The sequence below is a fragment of the Mytilus trossulus genome, chromosome 7 (assembly GCF_036588685.1).
Source record: "Mytilus trossulus isolate FHL-02 chromosome 7, PNRI_Mtr1.1.1.hap1, whole genome shotgun sequence".
NCBI classification, from domain to species: Eukaryota; Metazoa; Mollusca; class Bivalvia; order Mytilida; family Mytilidae; genus Mytilus; species Mytilus trossulus.
Window position 1 is genome coordinate 6,730,145 of NC_086379.1, and position 21,450 is coordinate 6,751,594.

The 21,450-nt window shown below is 32.7% G+C and overlaps 1 protein-coding gene across 1 annotated transcript in view; it reads left to right on the forward strand.

Moving 5' to 3' along the window:
- The window catches only part of LOC134724557 (TGF-beta-activated kinase 1 and MAP3K7-binding protein 1-like), a 381,784-nt gene that overhangs the window by 153,655 nt on the left and 206,679 nt on the right, over positions 1–21,450 (forward strand). The window lies entirely within an intron of this gene.

The window sequence follows — 21,450 nt, forward strand, 5'->3', positions numbered from 1 at the left end:
TCATACCATCATAACATATATGAGAAGAAATTAACCCGTGTCATGCCAACAACTGTTTTTTTTTTAATAAATATGTTTAGTTCCGATGCAACGACCCTTTAAGTGAATCAATATTAACGCCAACATATGCAATATGTAATGAACTGACAAGAGTATGGTAACTATATCCCTTCTTAATAAGTCTATTCAAAGGTTTTGTTAGTTTCTGAGGTGAATACTGACACCTTTGTGCTTTATTAAGAAACCTTGTTCATAAATATTCCGATCAACTTTACAAATAATACACTCTGTCTTGAAGTAAAGATACTTGGTACTGTTTGTAAACAGGAAAGGAGTGGTAAGGGCCGGTTTTTGGCCTCAAATTTCAAGTTTAGCTGACGAATAGTTTTGGACACTTTTTAAACACTTAAATATCTATTTCAATTGATTAAATTATTTTGTGTGAAAGATTTTAACTGATTCACTCATTAAAAACGCTCCAATTCTAGCTTAAATATGAGAAATCTGTCAAATATGCCAAAAAATGTCACTTTTCAGATGGTTTATGTCAAGCATCCGTGTTCATCCTCGACCTTTATATATGTTATGTATTATCATTAAACACAACTTGCATTTCAATATCAAGAATGAACACGAAAGTGGTCACCTCCGTTTAAGACGGAAACCGTCTAAAGTTTTACTAAAATGCTGAAATTGTGAGGATTTCAGTAATTTAGCATGACTTAATGATGCAAGTACCCGATATATGTGCATTGTTATGCCAAAAACAGCCCATATTTATGTATCAGAGGCATTATACTTTCCATAAAATAACTAAAAGTTTACATTTAAACAATTTTATAAAACTGCTATATTTTGGGGCCAAAAAGGGGTCTTACTGAACCTACTCCTTTATAAAAATGACCACATTATTGATATTCATGTCAACACCGAAGTGTTGACTACTGGGCTGGTGATACCCTCGGGGACGAAACGTCCACCAGCAGTGGTATCGACCCAGTGGTGTTAATAATTATCAAAGGTACCAGGATTATAACTTAGTACGCCAGACGCGCGTTTCGTCTACATAAGACTCAGCAGTGACGCTCAAATCAAAATATTTATAAAACCAATCAAGTACAAAGTTGAAGAGCATAGAGGATCCAAAATTCGTAAAAAGTTGTGCCAAATACGACTAAGGTAATCTATGCCTGGGATAAGAAAATCCATAGTTTTTCGAAAAATTCAAGGTTTTGTAAACAGGAAATTTCCAAAAACTGTGCCAAATGCAGGTTAGGTAATATTTATAAGTGGATAAGAACATCCTCAGGGTTGGAATACCGCTAGCATGTTTAACCCCGCCATATCCTGTATGTATGTATGGATTGTTTTGCATTGTCATTTCGGGGCCTTTTATTGCTAACTATGCGGTATGGGCTTTGCTTATTGCTGAAGGCCGTACGGTGACTTATAGATGTTAATTTCTGTTTCGTTTTGGTATTTTACGGCGAATTGTGTCATTGTTAATCAAACCACATCTTCTTTTTATATATGATGTCAATATGACCTGCTCTGATACTACAACTGCCTTTTACTAGATAACATTTTTATTGCTAATGAGATTCTGTATATCGTCAAAGGAGGGACGAAAGATACATAAAGGACAGTCAAACTAGTAAATCGAAAATATACTGACAAAAGCATGGCTAAAAATGAAAAATACTAACAGACAAACAATAGTACATATGACACAACATAACTTAAGAACAAACAACACAAATAAAATTAAGAATTGAAATGGGAAATGTGTCAAAGAGACAACAAGCGCCACCAAAAACTAGGGTTGATCTCAGGTTCTCCAGGAGGGTATCAAAGGTCAAACTAGCGGAATTTCAATAGGGACTTAAAGTTCGCAACTTATTGCGGACTTGTTTTTCTGTATAATTTTTGAGATACAATATATGAATAATTGAAATGAGCAAAGACCTATCGAAACAATTTCTGATTCAAGCATTTAACTCGTTTAGATATTTTGTTGAAATACTGGCTCTCAGTAATGCCGATTTTAGTATGTATAATATTCATCCTGCACTACTGGCGTTAAATAAAATACTAACTTTGATCAATTGCCTTTTCATGAATATTGCCGTTTCTTGAACGGGAAGTTCAGTACCAAAATACATGATGAAAGAGATGATTTTTAAAAATTCTATTGTTAATTATCCATTTTTAGATGTTGGCGTTCCACTGTAACCATATGGTGTTTATATATCTCAACTTAATCGACTAGCTCATGTATGTAACAACGTATTTGATTTTAACGAAATACATCTCTGTTTTACAAATTATTAAACCAGCATTTTCTATATCACAAACCAGTCAAAACATTTTCTAAATTTTATCATCGTTACAAAGACATCATTTTGAAATACGTTCAGGTAATTCAGGAACATTGGATATGTGTAATATCAAGTTAATAATCTGTTGTATCAAATTATTAATTTGTTATATCAAATAGGAAAGTGTAAATTAGCATCGCCCTAAAAGTTTTCCGTATAATGCAATTTAGACGCTAAAAGTGCGTCTACAGTTTGTCTTTCGTCATTTGTTAGTACAAACGTTCCATTTACGTACTATTAAGAGTGCATTTCTTTCTAACACAAACGATGCAAAAGGCTAAGCGCGCACATGGTTTGATCATTTGTTTCTAACATATGTTTGCAAATTTTATATAAACTGTGACAAACTATACACTCTATGAAAATGCATCTGCAGTCTATCGTTCATTGTTTGTTAGTACAAACGCTACATTTGTATCTAACTTCAACCGTGAATTTTAGTAAAATTATAAGAAAATATTAGAACAATTGGAAAACAGACAAACAATGCAGTGAAATCTTCGCCCTAGTGCCTATCATATCGTATAAACTTAACAAAAATATAAATGACAATTAAGGCAATAGTTGGGATACTTTTGAAAAGGGACACATGCTTTAACAGTTTATTATTTTTAAGCAAAAATTCCCGAAACACTGTTTCTAATAATCTTAATAATAGGCAACAAACTTTATAGCTGACTATGCGGTATGGGCTTTGCTCATTGTTGAAGGCCGTATAGTGACCTATAATTGTTAATGTTTGCGTCATTTTGGTCTTTTGTGGAAAGTTGTCTCATTGGCAATCATACTACATCTTCTTTTTTATATTTCATTCATATAAAATAGGAAAAAACGGATAAAATCTTTAGAATTATTACCATAAATGGTTGAAGGAACCTCATTTGATTATAACCGCGTACAAATGTAATAAGTCTGTTTACCAACAACATGTGCATACTTTATTTAAAGTTCAAACAGGGTGGGTAAACACTGATGTTACGATGCATTTGTTTCTAGCTTTCAAACCTTTAACAAACGACACACAATTTACCAAACTTTGGTTAGAAAGAAATGCACTCTTAAACATAGATCTTACGCTTTTAAAACTTTACGCACTTAGTCTATATATTAAAACATTCACTTTGCCAATTTTAATCTGAACAAAATCATAGACACGGAAATCCGGGAATTTATGTTTGTGTTCTTACGTATGTGAGGGGTCAATTATTCGTGTATCATGCAATCAGGATTGACAAGTTTTGAAAGCAGTTGATTATATTTATTCTAGAAAATGTAAATTCGGCACAACTTTTTGGAATTTGGGTCCTCAATGCTCTTCAACTTTGTATTTATTTGGCTTTTTTTTTTTTTAACTTTTTTCATCTGAGCGTCACTGATGAGTCTTATGTAGACGAAACGCGCGTCTGGCGTATAAAATTATAATCCTGGTACTTTTGATAACTATAAACATCTTTATCGGTCGATATATATTGGATTGTCTAAATAAGAATAATGAAATGTATACCTTTATTTTGAACAGACTACGCAGTAGACCTGAGAGTTATCTGTATCTGGTGGACAAGGCAATGATCCACATTTCATCGATGTGGCATACAGCAAGTGCTCATTTTTGTTCGGTTGTCCCCCTTTCACATACGTTGGATTGGCATCTACACAGATGTAAGGAGATGGGGCGTGATTGTATGCACTTGAAGCGAGTATCCCATTGTACTCTTCTTTCCATCCAGCATATAGATATAGGAAGATGTGGTGTGAGTGCGAATGAGACAACTCTCCATCCAAAATAACAATTTAAAAAAAAGTAAACAATTATAGGTCAATTTACGGCCTTTAACACGGAGCCATGTTTTCCTACCAGTAATCATTACTGATGGTGCTGTATAACTACTCCTTCATAAGGTATAGGGTACGTCTTTACTATTTGAATCAGAGGCAAAATGATTTCCTACGAACTCTGTTTCAAAATAAAGCTTTTCCAGATCTAACTTTATCACTTAGTTCAGGATTATTAGCTAGACAAAGCATATGTGAAGCGCCACCTTGAGAAATGGAACTCCAGCAGTATTTTCGCCAGCAGCATAACCTATAAATATATTTTTTATCGCACTCTTCACATGTTTGAAAAACTATTATTTCCATCAAAATAAGAGAAAAGTGAAACTTTAAGTTATATGACATTGTGTGCTTTTTAGTGGACTTATTGTATGCATTTTGAAGTGCCCTAATATGGTATGCTATCAAAAATACAAACAAACCTCGGATATTGTTTTATTGGAGCTTTAAGTAATTATATAGTGGTCTTCTTTTGCCTATATTCTTCTTATCAGAGTATGGTTCTAATTAGTTTCCTTACATAAAATAAAGAATTTACAATAAAACATTTAAAATATTGGGATTTAATTAGTCTATAGAAGAACGTGCTTCTTATTTTGCTCACAGTTTTGACTTTTCGGCACTCCATACCTCTATACACTTCAACGCTATCTCATCAGATTCGATACGACCGTACATATAGCTGTATAGTAGTTTGATGTTGTCGTTCATAGACATTAGGTCTCAAGACAATAACTTGAGTATAAGTGTATGGTTTGCTATATAATTGTAATATGAGGAAGGCGCTACCTTGAATGCCAGCTTTATACCAATACAATATCTTATATATATATATTGATTGGTTGTTGGCTGCTTAACGTCCAGTGGCAAATATTTCATGCATGTTCAGGACGAATGTCCTAGGCTACATTAACATATAGCTTTTGTCTAAAATAAAATAAAAAGTGCAGATGGAAAATGTTTAGGGAGGGATAAATGTTTTAATGTTTCATTGAACTTCAAAAGGCAGGAGGGGGTATGGTCATTTTTTTTTAATAAAAAAAAATATTCAATTTCCAAATTGTTGAAAAAATATCTGTTCATGCAGAGGACAAAAAAAATATTTTTCCAGATCTTCACTAAAAACGATTTTATCTTTCAGACATGCAAAATAAATTTATCTTTAAATTTATATATCTAAAACATTTAAAACATCCCAAACCGCACAGGTGAGTCTGTACACAATAGTTTTTAGGTGAAACTACGGTCGTATTTGCCAATTTGCTATGATGAACCTTAATACTAGTGTTAGATTTTGACCAAAGGACTTATATTGATAGCGCTGTCAGAAGGGCTTTGATGAAAAAAATCCAACTCGAACAAAAAAACATTTATATTCCTGATCATTTTCAGTGTATGGGTTCTACATCAATTTCATGTACTAATTTAGAGTCAGTTTTATGTCATTTCTAGCATATATTTTTTTGCTATCTTACTTTTCAAGTTTTTATTATATGACAGCAAAATAAAATTGAGAATGGAAATTGGAAATACAATTGCTTTCGAGTAATGCTTAATCATGTCATAGATGTTTTCAACGGACATATACAATTATACATACATGTATGTCTCTCTTTTCCAGACAATAACTTTAGTAAATGGATCTCTATGAAATTGTGCTAGAAGGTTCAATACTCAAAAGGAAGATTAGAATTGATTTTGGGGTATAGTACAACATTTTTGTGGTGTGTTTTACCAAAAATTTTGGTTTTTCTTAAAAAAAATTACCATATTTACATTGATTATTACTCATCTAGTATATATAGATTCAACTAATACTGAGTTTGCAGGAGATGCACACAAAATAGGGTGGTTTAATTATTTTATCTGTAATTTGCGCACGATGTGTACTCCTTGATAGTATCATGATAAAAACAATATATTTGGTAAGTATATTCACAATTGACGCGAGTGCGCGACAAAGGATTTTTTCCAGTTTAATTCCAAAAATTGCACTCGATTTTTTTTTCTCACACAAACACATGAGTTATTTGTAAATAAAACACTTGCCATAGTTTGAAACTTTCAGTAATCAAAATTTAGTTTAAAGCCTTTTTGAATGTTTCACTGATTGTGTGAAAATTTTAACAGCAAATGTACAAAACAATTGATATTAAAATTGCATTATCTGCAGAATTATTGATAACTTTCCTTACTATTCACAAGGACATATATATCTAACATATTGTCCATGCTATTCTGATCTATTCATACAAATACTGGCATGGCTGGTGCTGTTCCAAAATTGTCTTATTTTTCTGTTTCTTGAGAACCTGTTCAGTCACTATAAACTCTTACAATTCTTATTTAGACGCAACACATAAATAGTGACCAAAAGGTGCTGCTTTCACATGAGAGAAGCTAGAAAGAAAATAATCTACACATTTTCAATATTTTTGTAGGACTATCATATATAAAATTAAGGAGATATGAAGTTAGAGACTGTTGCTAAAAAGAAATGTTTGGATTAATCACCTGTAGTGATATTGCTGGCTTTTTCAAAACTACCGCTGTCCGTTTTTATTGGGAAAATATGCGTCATTTTTATCAAATTGGGAAATTTAAAATAAACCATGAATTTGACTGAAACTTCAATTAACAGACCCATTTCAAGAGTCAAACCCTGCTCTAAAATAATACCCTATTTTTTCAGTGATGATACAAATTTGTTTAGATGAGAGTTTTTCAGTTTGTATTCATGCATATTACCAATGAGACTGCACTGTTTTGGAAAAAAAGTTGTCTTTTTGGGAATTATTTTAAGCCATTTTTTTCAAATTGGGATTATTCTCCAGAAGAAAAAGCCTTTATTCTCCACTATTTTAAGGCAATAAATATTACTGACCTTATACCTGTTTTCAAATTAGTTCATATTGAAGTTTGAAGGGTCAAAAATTAAAATATGCTTGATTTCAACTGACATAAAAAATGTTTTTTATATGCTAAATATACATCTGCACCGCTGTTGTAGCAGGCTGTGCATGGGAAAGCATTTTATTGCCTTTAGATTTGAACTTTTTTTTGTTTTGGTCCTAAAAAAAAATTTGTAGTTGTAAAGTTGCTAACATGAGAGTACCTAAATTGCACCTACATTGTCAGTTTTTCACCAACTTTTTTATGACCCATTCTGTGCTTATTTTTTTTGAAGAAAAAGATGCTGTTAACAAAGTTAATTTAAATGTTTAACATTGTTATATCAGTGTCTTTTATAGCTGACTATACGGTATTGATTTTTCTCATTGTTGAAGGCTCATGGTGACCTATAGTTGCCAATTTCTGTGTCACTTTGGTCTCTTGTGGATAGTTGTCTCATTGGCAATCATACCACATCTTGCTCTTAAATTGCTCTTTTTAAAAATATGATAATTACATAACTTCACATGGTGGAAGAAAGCTTGAAAGATTTCTGCAGCTTTTTTGTTGACTACATGAATGTGCAGTTTTGGTACTGTGATGATATATAACCAAAGTGTGTATTGCTAAATAGGTTGAAATGTGAACCTGATAGTGATATAGTGATAAAGTACTTGGTAGATTGAAAATGTTATGATCAGGCCACTGCTGCAGCTTAAATTTTAAAGGATGTAGCCCACATACTTCCAAGTAACCTGCCCTGTTTATACCTTTCAAAGTCATGGTATTCTCATGGGTTATCATAATAACTCCATCTTCCCATAAAATCTAATTTTGGACAATATGGGAGCATACAATATATACAGTACTAAATGTACTACTCAGACTCGAATCTCAATTTTTTTTATTAAACTTAGAGAGAGAAAACAAAAAAATGTCCATCTCCTGGGACTTTTAAGGTAGATATCTGATATGTGACATAATCAATGAAAAGATTTGTTGAGAGTTTAGTTTGCCAAAGGAAGTACCAGAATTAGAATTGTCAATTATTTGAATATTTTTTTTCTGTGTTTTAAACTTTTGTTAAGTTCTGAATTAGTCTGTGGCCATAGCAGGGTTGGGGGCGCCACCCCCCTTTCGTGGGAAAAAAGCCTGTTGATTGTGTAGGGCATGACTGGAGCCCCCCGTTTCAGGTCAATCAGTGGGGCCTCCTTGAAAAGTTCTATATTCGCCACTGGCTACATGAATAACCGTGATCACATTCAACAGTAAAACGAACGTCAGTATCACTGTTCCTTGATGTGGGGAATTGTGCAGCAGATGAACATAAGTAGCCATGGTCAACCAGTGCACCAAAAGTGTCCCCGCATGCCGCATGGCCATTTAAAAAAATCGAAATGTTTTGCTTGCGGATGTTTTTATCTGTGTTCCCATGGCTGGACGGAACTTTTACGCTCAATATGTTATCGTTAATTATGATTTTGTGACTTTTAAATGAAGTAACCTATTAAGGTTATTTGTTTTGACCTCACTGATATTATGGAAAGTCGAAGCAGACGAAACGTGGATATGGTGGTACAATAAATTTTGAAATAACTAGATAGTTATGAAGTTACGAAAATTTCTGTATTTAACATCGAAATTATTCCGATCTGTCCCGTTTTTTTTCAAGTTCGCGTTGAAACGTTAAATTCGGCCGCCATTAAAAAAAATCGTACAAGATTTAACGAGAATGACGAAAATTTTAAGAAAGGTCGTGTGGAGAGAGTTATCGTTCTTTATTCCAAAACGATGCTTCTACCATAAGTGCCAGCTAAAGCTGGCATATTACAAAGTTTCTTACATCAACTGGAAGTTTGGTATCGTTTAGGAATTAGGGGTTAGTTTTGTGGTTGCTGACAATAATTTGTCTAAATGAGTATAAGTCGAAGAATCTTTAGTTAATTGTAACGCAAAGTTCCACAACTTCAAATGACTTTGTTTACATTGCTTAGTTCTGGACAAATTTCAATAGGGTTCAATTCAAAGATTTGAAATCTTGGGGTTCTTTATATGCTAAATTTAATCGTGGTTTTAGATTCATGATAGTTAGACTTTTTTTAGGGTCTTTGTTAGTATGCCAAGTAATATGTTGGTGGCTTTCAAGCTTAATTACGCTTGTTTCACGCTTATTTAATGCGTTTGTTTTAAGTTTGATTAAAGCTTATTGCCCTTTCGATAATAGTTTTAGTTTAGCAAAGATGTTTCATTTCAATATGTATGCAATATTGTTTTTTACAAATCCTTAATCAAAGGTCATAAAAGTACAATACTGAATGAATTAGTTAGAAAAGTACCCCTTTACGTTTCTTTTATATTTGGAAATAATTAAATACGTATCTGTTTGTCTAATTTACAATGCTGTAATAATTCAATGTTAAAACAAGCAATTCAACACCAGGACAACATACACATGTTATTCGGAATACATTTTCATAAAACAAAATTTATCCTTATTTTTACTGATCTTGGAAATAAATAGTTAATTAACAAAAGTACCGAACTCACATATAAACTCAAAATGGAAAGTCTCTTCAAAGCCAACATGTATCAAACGAACGGAAAAACCTGTTATATTCTTGGCTTGGAACAGACAGTTCCTTCTGTTGAAAATAAAGGATTAAATGTTGTATTATAGCTAGTCAAATCTCTCTCTTGTATCCATGCTAGTCGCATACAATTCCATTATATTGACAACGGTGTATAAACAAAAAAAGAAACAAACATAAAAGGTGTCAAATTACATATGCCTCTTAATTATTATTAATTTGAAGAATCTGAAAGAAAAGCTTTTTACATTTAATTTTAGTCTTAGAATTATTCATTAGTTATTGTCTTTGAACTAGCTGTCAGTTACTACGCGTGCTCTCAAATCTGTACGAATTATTTGTTTGCTTTTGGGATGAACTTGTCCATGTCAATCTTTTGTTTTTCTGATACGTTTTTTCTCTCTATTGGAGCGATCTAAGGTGTGCATTTAATAAATGGCTGATAGGAAAACATATCACATCTCCAGTTTTTATATAGAACTTGAAATAAAAAAACAGCAATATCTAGCAAGAAATTAATTAATAAATTATAAATAGAATCTTCTATGTTTATTGTAATATATTTTACCGTGGCTAATACCAATTTTTGATTGGTTAGTGCAAAGGAAATGTGTTGCTCCAGTCAACAGTTGGACACACATTTTGGAATATCTTTTTTTACTTCTTTCATCTACTGTCAACTTATAATAACTCTATCATCCTCAAATCTATGCGTTGTTTATATAATGATTTAAATTACTTCTTTTTCAAAAAATATTTGATTTGTAAACCTTGTGTTACAAGTGCCATAGCATTGTCTTTAAATTGTTAATATTTAAATTATGTTGGTGGAGTAAACAATTTTATTATAGGTATGCGGTAACAAATAACTGAGCTTAGTTGTGCATTGTGCCGATGTAAACAAAAACTTCTACTGTTGATATGTATTATACAAGTAAGATTTGTTCTTTTCTTAAAAAATGTAAAATGTGGTATAAAATTTCAAACACAAACTAAGTTTTAGAGATCAACCATAGTGTCTTAAACAACAGAAAATTATAAAACAAATCTTCTGAATTGTTATAAACAAATACAACATCTGCTTTATTACAAATACAATTTTCAAGAGAAGTACGCCTTTTAAATCATTAATAATAGACTTTAAAAAAAAATGGATATACGGAGTAGATTATAAAACATATTTGTACGGTATAAATGTATCGTCGTTTGTTGTTGTTGTTGTTGTAGCCATAACGCCATCTTGTCATATTATTTTCTATCTATGACAATACGGAATGAGGTTTATTTACATTTTTTGCCGAATGCAACGCATGTGAACCTAGAGGGAACAGGTACTTCTATCGATCCAAAACTATTTTCGCCACTGGATTGTGGTCTGGATCGTCTTAATCAATCTTTTTTTCAAAAATCTGTACACACAATAAGAAGTAGTCATCCCTATGAGACTAGACCACTTTTCCCCCATAGACCCAATGTTAAAGCCGCCATTTTGTTTGGAGGAGGGAATTTTCGACAAGGGTCAAGTGGTCATTTTTTTTTAATTAGAAGTATAATTAAGGAAATGTTGTGTTTTCTTATTTGAAAATTAATTATGTCTTAATCAACAATTAATTATGTCTTAATTAATAATCAATTATAACAATTAATAATGTGCAATTTAGTATAATGATTAGTTTTTAATCAAATATTTCGTGATGACAAAGTCTAATTAATATTAAATTGATTAGTTTCTACTCGGGTAAATAGGGTTTGACCAAATTAATTAATCAAGACAAAACTTTTTTTTTGTTGATGATCAGTTAAAGAATAAACAGTATGTCATCCTTTGTATTTCAGAACATGTACAGCGTATTCCAAAATATTTTCCTTTTTTTTTTTATATATGACCTACTTAGTGAACCGTACAATGTTTACATGAGTATAAATAGATGTTTGTGTAAATGTTATTTTTATTGACAGTGAACGTTTATTTTGGTGTTTTGTTTTGTTATGTTTGTGAAAGTCGGGTGATATCGATAATTGTAAATTAGAGATATTTGTTTCAAATGAATATAATCAAAAAGTATAACTTGGGTCAAATTTACATTTTGACCATGTCAAACTGACGCTATATCAATAACTGGATTGTACCGGTTTATATACCAATACAAAGATAAACATATGAAATACTAATTTCAGACCGATTATTGTAATGTATCTTTTTTTATTAAGACTAAATAAATTAATTAATAAGCACAAAAGACACACACACACATGCAAGACATTCAACTTGTAATATAATTTATATAAAAGTATTAAAGAAATAATCGGTAGATCTATCTGAACAAAACAGTCAGGTCCGATTTGTTGTTGTTTTCTACCGAGAGCTCACCGTTACGATAGTAATTGTAAACTAAAATTAATCCATGTGAAATATATGATATTTATTAACGCAAATCAACTCCATAAACAAATATTTAACGTTATCCGATAATTTGGACACATCCGTAGATTTTAATAATGTAAAATGTGCTTCTCTGGTAGCAGTAATAAAAACACGACTTATCAACATGGCGGACATATTTAACTGAACAGGTAAATTTTAGTGGAAAATGGATCAGTCCAATTTAAGGGGGTTGAGGACTGAATGAATGTTGATTTTTATTAAGATCTGTGTTAAAACGATTTTTTCGTGATTGTTTTCTACATTAGTATAATAAAATGTCATATTTAATATTGTTTGTTATGTAATTCCGTATTTAAATGGATTTTTAATTTGTGAACATCAGAGTTGTTTTCCCTATTGGTGAACCGGTCCACGAACCACTATAAATACGACAAAACTCAGGTGAGTTCATGTCTCTTGAGTTAAAGTTCCAAGGAACCGCCACGTCAGTTCGAACTGAATATAGTTGTAAGTATTTAAATACCGTAAAATATTCTGATACATGTTTATGGAGATAAACTTTTTTTTTTTTAACTAGAAAGAATAACTCCGTTCCAATGGCAGAGAGTGTGGTCCTTTATGCTCGCAATTGCCTTGGAATAGATATCAACACGCCACCTCTGTTGATATAAGGGTGCTTCTTAAAGGTTATTAAAATTCTTAAGTTAATAAATGAAGAAAACGTATTTTAATAAGTAATAATTATACTTCAAGGTAAATATACATGAACATCTAGAGTAGATTTCCACGTGCATGTATGTGAATGAGGCTCTAGTTGAGGTCATTTAGCCAATAGCGGATGTTTGGTGCTTGACATGACCTGTCCACTGTTATGAGTCTGACTATTCATCCGATCCTACACATGCATGGTCTCGTTTATCGAGGGGAGACTCCGCCCTTTTAGGAGTCAGCGTGAAATCTTCTGAACGTTTCTCGTAAAGGGCATCAGAAATGTTTAGATTTTCATGTATATTTACCTTATTTATGATTATTAGTTATATATTCGAGAAAATACATATACTATAAAGAAAAGAAAAAAGTACAAAAATAAAATAAAACGAAATAATATGCACTGTGAATTTGATATTTTTTATTTGTAATACAATTATAAAAGAAAACAATTAGATTAATAGTCTTTGACATCACTGGCTTTCACCCATGAATTAAACTTTGTTGGCCAATTTAACCATTTGATATAATATTGTTTATAGGGTCCTCTCCCTTTTGTTTTTAACACTTTCTCAATTTTCCACAAGGAATTGTCTTTGACGTTTATTTGTTGAAGTTCAGATTGGTAGTAGGATCCAGAAATTTCATCTCGATGGTAATCTTTGATGCGATATAACGGTGTCATGCTTCTCCGGAATCGTCCGGATATCGTGAATACCTCACCCGTCCATTTTTCGTCATATTCCCGAGAAAAAATATTTCTCAAATGTGTAAGTCTAACTCGATCGCCAAGTTTAAACCTGAAGTGGTAAAGTTTCTTCAATTTTCCAGAATGTGGTCTTGACAAATATGTCGATAAGCGGACCGTTTCAGCATTTTCCTTTTTTACTTCAATGGGTGCCATGTCGATAGTGCTATGAATAGTGTGGTTGTATCCATCTGCAAAGCTTTGAAGCTTGTCTATGTATCTGTAAGACTGATTGTACGAAAAGTAGCGGTATATTTTCGCTTTTATTGTTTTTATAACACACTCGGATACTGATGCTTTGACCTCATTCAACGCGTAAAAATGATTAATCTCTTCCTTTTTTAAAACTGTCTGAACTTTCTTTGCCTTGAACTCCTGTCCCATATCCGTTCTTATTCTATTTGGAAATCTTCCTGTTTTAAATATGTCTTCTAACCGTCTTTTGTATTTCGTCGTAGAGTGGTTGCCAACGTCTGTATAGCCATAGTATTCTGTGAATAGTGGGCTGTATCAATCTTAAATTTTGAAGAAGTTGTTTCACAAAAAATGTTTTGCCACATGATGTTGGTCCGCTTACCGTCATCGTGAATGGATGTTTAAAAACAAAGTGTTCTGTTTCCGCCTTCCGGGGCGGCGGCGTATCGTCATCACGCGGTGGCGGCGGCATATCCTCATTACGCGGTAGCTGCTGGTCCCCCCTTTGCGGCGGCGGCGGCGGCGGTGATGTGCCTTCCCTCTGCTGCTGCTGCGGCGGCGGCGGCGGGTCTTCATGACTGGTCTGCGGATATGGTTCAGCGATTCCATGTTTGTTTCTATGATGTCGCATCATAACGTCTTTTCTAGAAAATTGAAGTTTACAGCTGCCTTCGTGAGAGAACAGATGGACGATAAAACGTGTCCCGTATGTAAACTTCAATTTTCTAGAAAAGACGTTATGATGCGACATCATAGAAACAAACATGGAATCGCTGAACCATATCCGCAGACCAGTCATGAAGACCCGCCGCCGCCGCCGCCGCCGCAAAGGGGGGACCAGCAGCTACCGCGTAATGAGGATATGCCGCCGCCACCGCGTGATGACGATACGCCGCCGCCCCGGAAGGCGGAAACAGAACACTTTGTTTTTAAACATCCATTCACGATGACGGTAAGCGGACCAACATCATGTGGCAAAACATTTTTTGTGAAACAACTTCTTCAAAATTTAAGATTGATACAGCCCACTATTCACAGAATACTATGGCTATACAGACGTTGGCAACCACTCTACGACGAAATACAAAAGACGGTTAGAAGACATATTTAAAACAGGAAGATTTCCAAATAGAATAAGAACGGATATGGTACAGGAGTTCAAGGCAAAGAAAGTTCAGACAGTTTTAAAAAAGGAAGAGATTAATCATTTTTACGCGTTGAATGAGGTCAAAGCATCAGTATCCGAGTGTGTTATAAAAACAATAAAAGCGAAAATATACCGCTACTTTTCGTACAATCAGTCTTACAGATACATAGACAAGCTTCAAAGCTTTGCAGATGGATACAACCACACTATTCATAGCACTATCGACATGGCACCCATTGAAGTAAAAAAGGAAAATGCTGAAACGGTCCGCTTATCGACATATTTGTCAAGACCACATTCTGGAAAATTGAAGAAACTTTACCACTTCAGGTTTAAACTTGGCGATCGAGTTAGACTTACACATTTGAGAAATATTTTTTTCTCGGGAATATGACGAAAAATGGACGGGTGAGGTATTCACGATATCCGAACGATTCTGGAGAAGCATGACACCGTTATATCGCATCAAAGATTACCATCGAGATGAAATTTCTGGATCCTACTACCAATCTGAACTTCAACAAATAAACGTCAAAGACAATTTCTTGTGGAAAATTGAGAAAGTGTTAAAAACAAAAGGGAGAGGACCCTATAAACAATATTATATCAAATGGTTAAATTGGCCAACAAAGTTTAATTCATGGGTGAAAGCCAGTGATGTCAAAGACTATTAATCTAATTGTTTTCTTTTATAATTGTATTACAAATAAAAAATATCAAATTCACAGTGCATATTATTTCGTTTTATTTTATTTTTGTACTTTTTTCTTTTCTTTATAGTATATGTATTTTCTCGAATATATAACTAATAATCATAAATAAGGTAAATATACATGAAAATCTAAACATTTCTGATGCCCTTTACGAGAAACGTTCAGAAGATTTCACGCTGACTCCTAAAAGGGCGGAGTCTCCCCTCGATAAACGAGACCATGCATGTGTAGGATCGGATGAATAGTCAGACTCATAACAGTGGACAGGTCATGTCAAGCACCAAACATCCGCTATTGGCTAAATGACCTCAACTAGAGCCTCATTCACATACATGCACGTGGAAATCTACTCTAGATGTTCATGTATATTTACCTTGAAGTATAATTATTACTTATTAAAATACGTTTTCTTCATTTATTAACTTAAGAATTTTAATAACCTTTAAGAAGCACCCTTATATCAACAGAGGTGGCGTGTTGATATCTATTCCAAGGCAATTGCGAGCATAAAGGACCACACTCTCTGCCATTGGAACGGAGTTATTCTTTCTAGTTAAAAAAAAAATAGTTTATCTCCATAAACATGTATCAGAATATTTTACGGTATTTAAATACTTACAACTATATTCAGTTCGAACTGACGTGGTGGTTCCTTGGAACTTTAACTCAAGAGACATGAACGCACCTGAGTTTTGTCGTATTTATAGTGGTTCGTGGACCGGTTCACCAATAGGGAAAACAACTCTGATGTTCACAAATTAAAAATCCATTTAAATACGGAATTACATAACAAACAATATTAAATATGACATTTTATTATACTTATGTAGAAAACAATCACGAAAAAATCGTTTTAACACAGATCTTAATAAAAATCAACATTCATTCAGTCCTCAACCCCCTTAAATTGGACTGATCCATTTTCCACTAAAATTTACCTGTTCAGTTAAATATGTCCGCCATGTTGATAAGTCGTGTTTTTATTACTGCTACCAGAGAAGCACATTTTACATTATTAAAATCTACGGATGTGTCCAAATTATCGGATAACGTTAAATATTTGTTTATGGAGTTGATTTGCGTTAATAAATATCATATATTTCACATGGATTAATTTTAGTTTACAATTACTATCGTAACGGTGAGCTCTCGGTAGAAAACAACAACAAATCGGACCTGACTGTTTTGTTCAGATAGATCTACCGATTATTTCTTTAATACTTTTATATAAATTATATTACAAGTTGAATGTCTTGCATGTGTGTGTGTGTGTGTGTGTCTTTTGTGCTTATTAATTAATTTATTTAGTCTTAATAAAAAAAGATACATTACAATAATCGGTCTGAAATTAGTATTTCATATGTTTATCTTTGTATTGGTATATAAACCGGTACAATCCAGTTATTGATATAGCGTCACTTTGACATGGTCAAAATGTAAATTCTAATGCAATTTGTATGTAACAATTTTTTTCATTGGCTAAAAGTTGCCGTCAAATCTACAGTTGACCAGGCGTAACTAAGGAGGGACAACCATTTTGAAATAATTGAATCAACAAATGTTCGATTACTACTATATAATCGAAAATAAAACAACACCTACCTCAAATTTGCCGTTTTAATGTTATTTTATCCGAATTTGAAGCGTACAGGTAACGTAACAAGCTCCAGTTTGTAAGTTTTCCTTTGTATGACGTCACGATTACCAATGACGTCTTGGCGCCAAAAGCATTCATGAAGTTTCGCGGATTTTTTTTTATTTGTCAAATTTAGACATTTTTTCAAGTTTTATCGTATTATTTCATTTTGAAATGCATTAGAATCGGAATAACAGTACTGTAGTTGAAGAGTTGCCACCGTCAATTTTGATTTGACGGTCGCAAATCTCCGTTTTACTGTCTCCGCTACGCGTCGCCAGTAAAACTGCATTTGCGACCGTCAAATCTACAATTGACGGTGGCAACTCTTCAACTACAGTACTGTTATTCCTTAATTTGACCCAAGTTATACTTTTTGATTATATTCATTTGAAACAAATATCTCTAATTTACAATTATCGATATCACCCGACTTTCACAAACATAACAAAACAAAACACCAAAATAAACGTTCACTGTCAATAAAAATAACATTTACACAAACATCTATTTATACTCATGTAAACATTGTACGGTTCACTAAGTAGGTCATATATAAAAAAAAAAGGAAAATATTTTGGAATACGCTGTACATGTTCTGAAATACAAAGGATGACATACTGTTTATTCTTTAACTGATCATCAACAAAAAAAAAGTTTTGTCTTGATTAATTAATTTGGTCAAACCCTATTTACCCGAGTAGAAACTAATCAATTTAATATTAATTAGAATTTGTCATCACGAAATATTTGATTAAAAACTAATCATTATACTAAATTGCACATTATTAATTGTTATAATTGATTATTAATTAAGACATAATTAATTGTTGATTAAGACATAATTAATTTTCAAATAAGAAAACACAACATTTCCTTAATTATACTTCTAATTAAAAAAAAATGACCACTTGACCCTTGTCGAAAATTCCCTCCTCCAAACAAAATGGCGCTTTAACATTGGGTCTATGGGGGAAAAGTGGTCTAGTCTCATAGGGATGACTACTATAAGACCTAAAACAATATTCAACCAGACTTATACAGAAACATTTTTAAATATTGAGACACGTCTAATACGAATGCAAATTCGAACTCGGCAAAACAGTCATATGCGGGAATAGGTCACATTCTACTTATCGATTGAATTTTCCTCGGAGTTCAGTATTTTTGCGATTTTACTTTTTCGGAACTTAGCAGACCAGCCAATGTAGATGACAAACCACTGTCTAATAGATATAGGAAGATGTGGTGTGAGTGCCAATGAGACAACTCTCCATCCAAATAACAATTTAAAAATTAAACCATTATAGGTTAAAGTACGGCCTTCAACACGGAGCCTTGGCTCACACCGAACAACAAGCTATAAAGGGCCCCAAAATTACTAGTGTAAAACCATTCAAACGGGAAAACCAACGGTCTAATCTATATAAACAAAACGAGAAACGAGAAACACGTATATATTACATAAACAAACGACAACTACTGTACATCAGATTCCTGACTTAGGACAGGTGCAAACATTTGCAGCGGGATTAAACGTTTTAATGGGCCCAAACCTTCTCCCTTTTTCTGAAACAATAGCATAACATCACAACATATAAAAACATACGATAAAATATCAATTAGCAGACTTAACTCAATCAAAAAACGTATGATTACACAAAGAAGCCTAAGCCATTTTAAAACATGAGGTTAGTAAGTTTAGTAACAAACAAATCGTAAAGATCCACGAGTGTCATTTTTTATCTTTCCTACTCATAACGCTTTTGGAGAATTTTCTGCTAAAGCAGCACACTCCTGTAAAAAAATCCGTATATTGTAAATATGAACATGCATTAGGTATGGACTAAAATATGTAAAAAATATTTACTACAGCCAAGAAATGGGAATTGAATAATTGGGAAGTTAAAATAGTCTTATTTGTCGTACACTATACTAGTAGTTTAAAGTCATTCATCTGCCGTTATTGAAGAAAAAGATGAAGATATGAAACACTCTTTATAGTATCAGTAGTATCCTTCTAATATCTGAGATGTATTAACTGACTGACATATGTGTAATTTAGTGAAAGGGCATGAGCAATATATCTGAAAGTGAAATTAAAGAATTTCGTTAGGTGCTTTTTCTTTTTGTCTTTTAAAAGGTTTTGAATGAATTCTGCTTCATACTGGTACACAAACAAATATAATCAGTTTTAAAATCCAGTACAATTTGATTGACTTTTTTCGAATATATATGCTTCATAAACTATTACGCTACGCTTGTCCTTTCTCCCTCGAATTAGACTAAATACTGGATTTGTACTTACATGAGCAACCCAATCAGCTCCAGTTTTTGGTATGCTTCGCGTTGCTAAGTCTTTTGTTATGTGTAGGGTATAGTATACTGTTGTTGTTGTTTTTGTAGTCTGTCTTCTGCTATGATTTTGTCAGTTTGTTTTCGACCTGTTAGGATGAGTGTACATTTTGATATATTTTGCCTCGCTTTGAAGAATGTATAACATTTACACTAATATAAGTTCTGATCCAGGTCTCATATTGCATAATGAATCGTATGACGCAACGTCAGATATTGCTACCATTTAGTGTAACATAAAAATTACGTTAAATTGGAAACACGCTTTATCTAATTCTTCCTGCTTTCCTTTTTGGGTAAATGCAAATTATAACACACAGGTATAAATGCCGGGAGAATCCAATCCAATATGATTTTATAGTTAACATAGGATATTCAATTTTACTGTTAGTCATTATGTGTTTTTGGAGGAATATTGCTGCATTATATATTCAACCCGAGTATGATTTTGTACAAGCAGTGACATAGAATAGCTTATACTTATGATACTGAAGTCTTCTTACTTTTTGACAGTCTTATAGATATGTATTTTTGTAATGTGTGCATCATTTCGTTTTGTTGAAGGCAGGACATTTATATTTAGTGGAGGAAGGAACACGCAGTGCATGCCGTCCCTAGCATATTACGCTTGTATCGACGTCAAATTATGATAACGGACAAACTTGCAAGACATTTTCAATAATCCGTATTTTTTATAGATAACCCTGTAATATTAATGTTATTTGGTGTAACAACTTCAACTTTAAAAGTACTTTTTATTGGTGTAGTAATAAAGGCCGAAAAATAATCTTCACGAAATCAAATCTCCGTTTTTTTCCGTAAAAGTTTTGTGAAGGCATGCAAGTTGAACTCGGACATTTCCGCAAGACATTGCAAATCTATTGTTTTGAATTCATTATGTAGCTCAATTTATTTTTCAGTTCGAATTTCGGGAGCAAACACTTAGTACAAAACGATCGTGCATACAATTCAATGAATTATCTTGTCAAAATTTTATTTTTGAACTGAAATGTTTTAAGTTTCCAAATTAAATTTCCGATGGGACATTTCCGTACATCACATTCTTTTGAAAATATGTATGCAAATTTTAAATGGAGACAGCCATGTTAACCAATACTGAAATATATCACGTCATAGAATGTTCATGCAAAATTTCGAAGAGTTGCGTGCACATTTCGCGAATTGTTCGAGTTTTATGTTTCGAGTTTGTTACATGGGACAACGCTAAGTAAACGTTTTTTCGGATAATCTGTGTTTTCCTATGCCTATGAATATTATATTTTTATTTTTTTTTCTATCATAATGTGAAAAATTAAGAATCAATCTTTATTTTCATGTATAATTTGAAATATTTATTTCAGCATTTCTATAAAAAAATTCCCGTCAAATATTTACTTAACGCTATTTTTCGCAGTGGTAGCAATATCTAACGTTGCGTCATAGTATTTAGAGTTTCAGAATAAGTTGTTGTTTTTTTCAATCATAAATATAATGTTGGGTCAAACTGGTTAGTGCTTCAAACAAACAGTGGGGGGAAAGACAGACGAAAGCATTGAGCACATCACAGATATCGTTAAATGTTGGAAATTTATAACTGGTGGAGGTCTATTTAAAAAAAAAACAGAAACATTTACAGATATAAAAAAACAAATATTATGAAACAATAAATTTATTAGATTTGAAAATGAAGCTATATTTTAAAAAAATTGGATTAAAAGCGATCTTAAATGATATTATAGATGAAAAAGGCTGTCATTCTCACGACATAACTCAAACTGGATAGCTGAAACTAATTTAGTAAAAAAATCAATACCAAAAGACTGAGCAGCAATTTTAAAATAGGAAAATTCTGTAAAAAGTATTGTTAATAT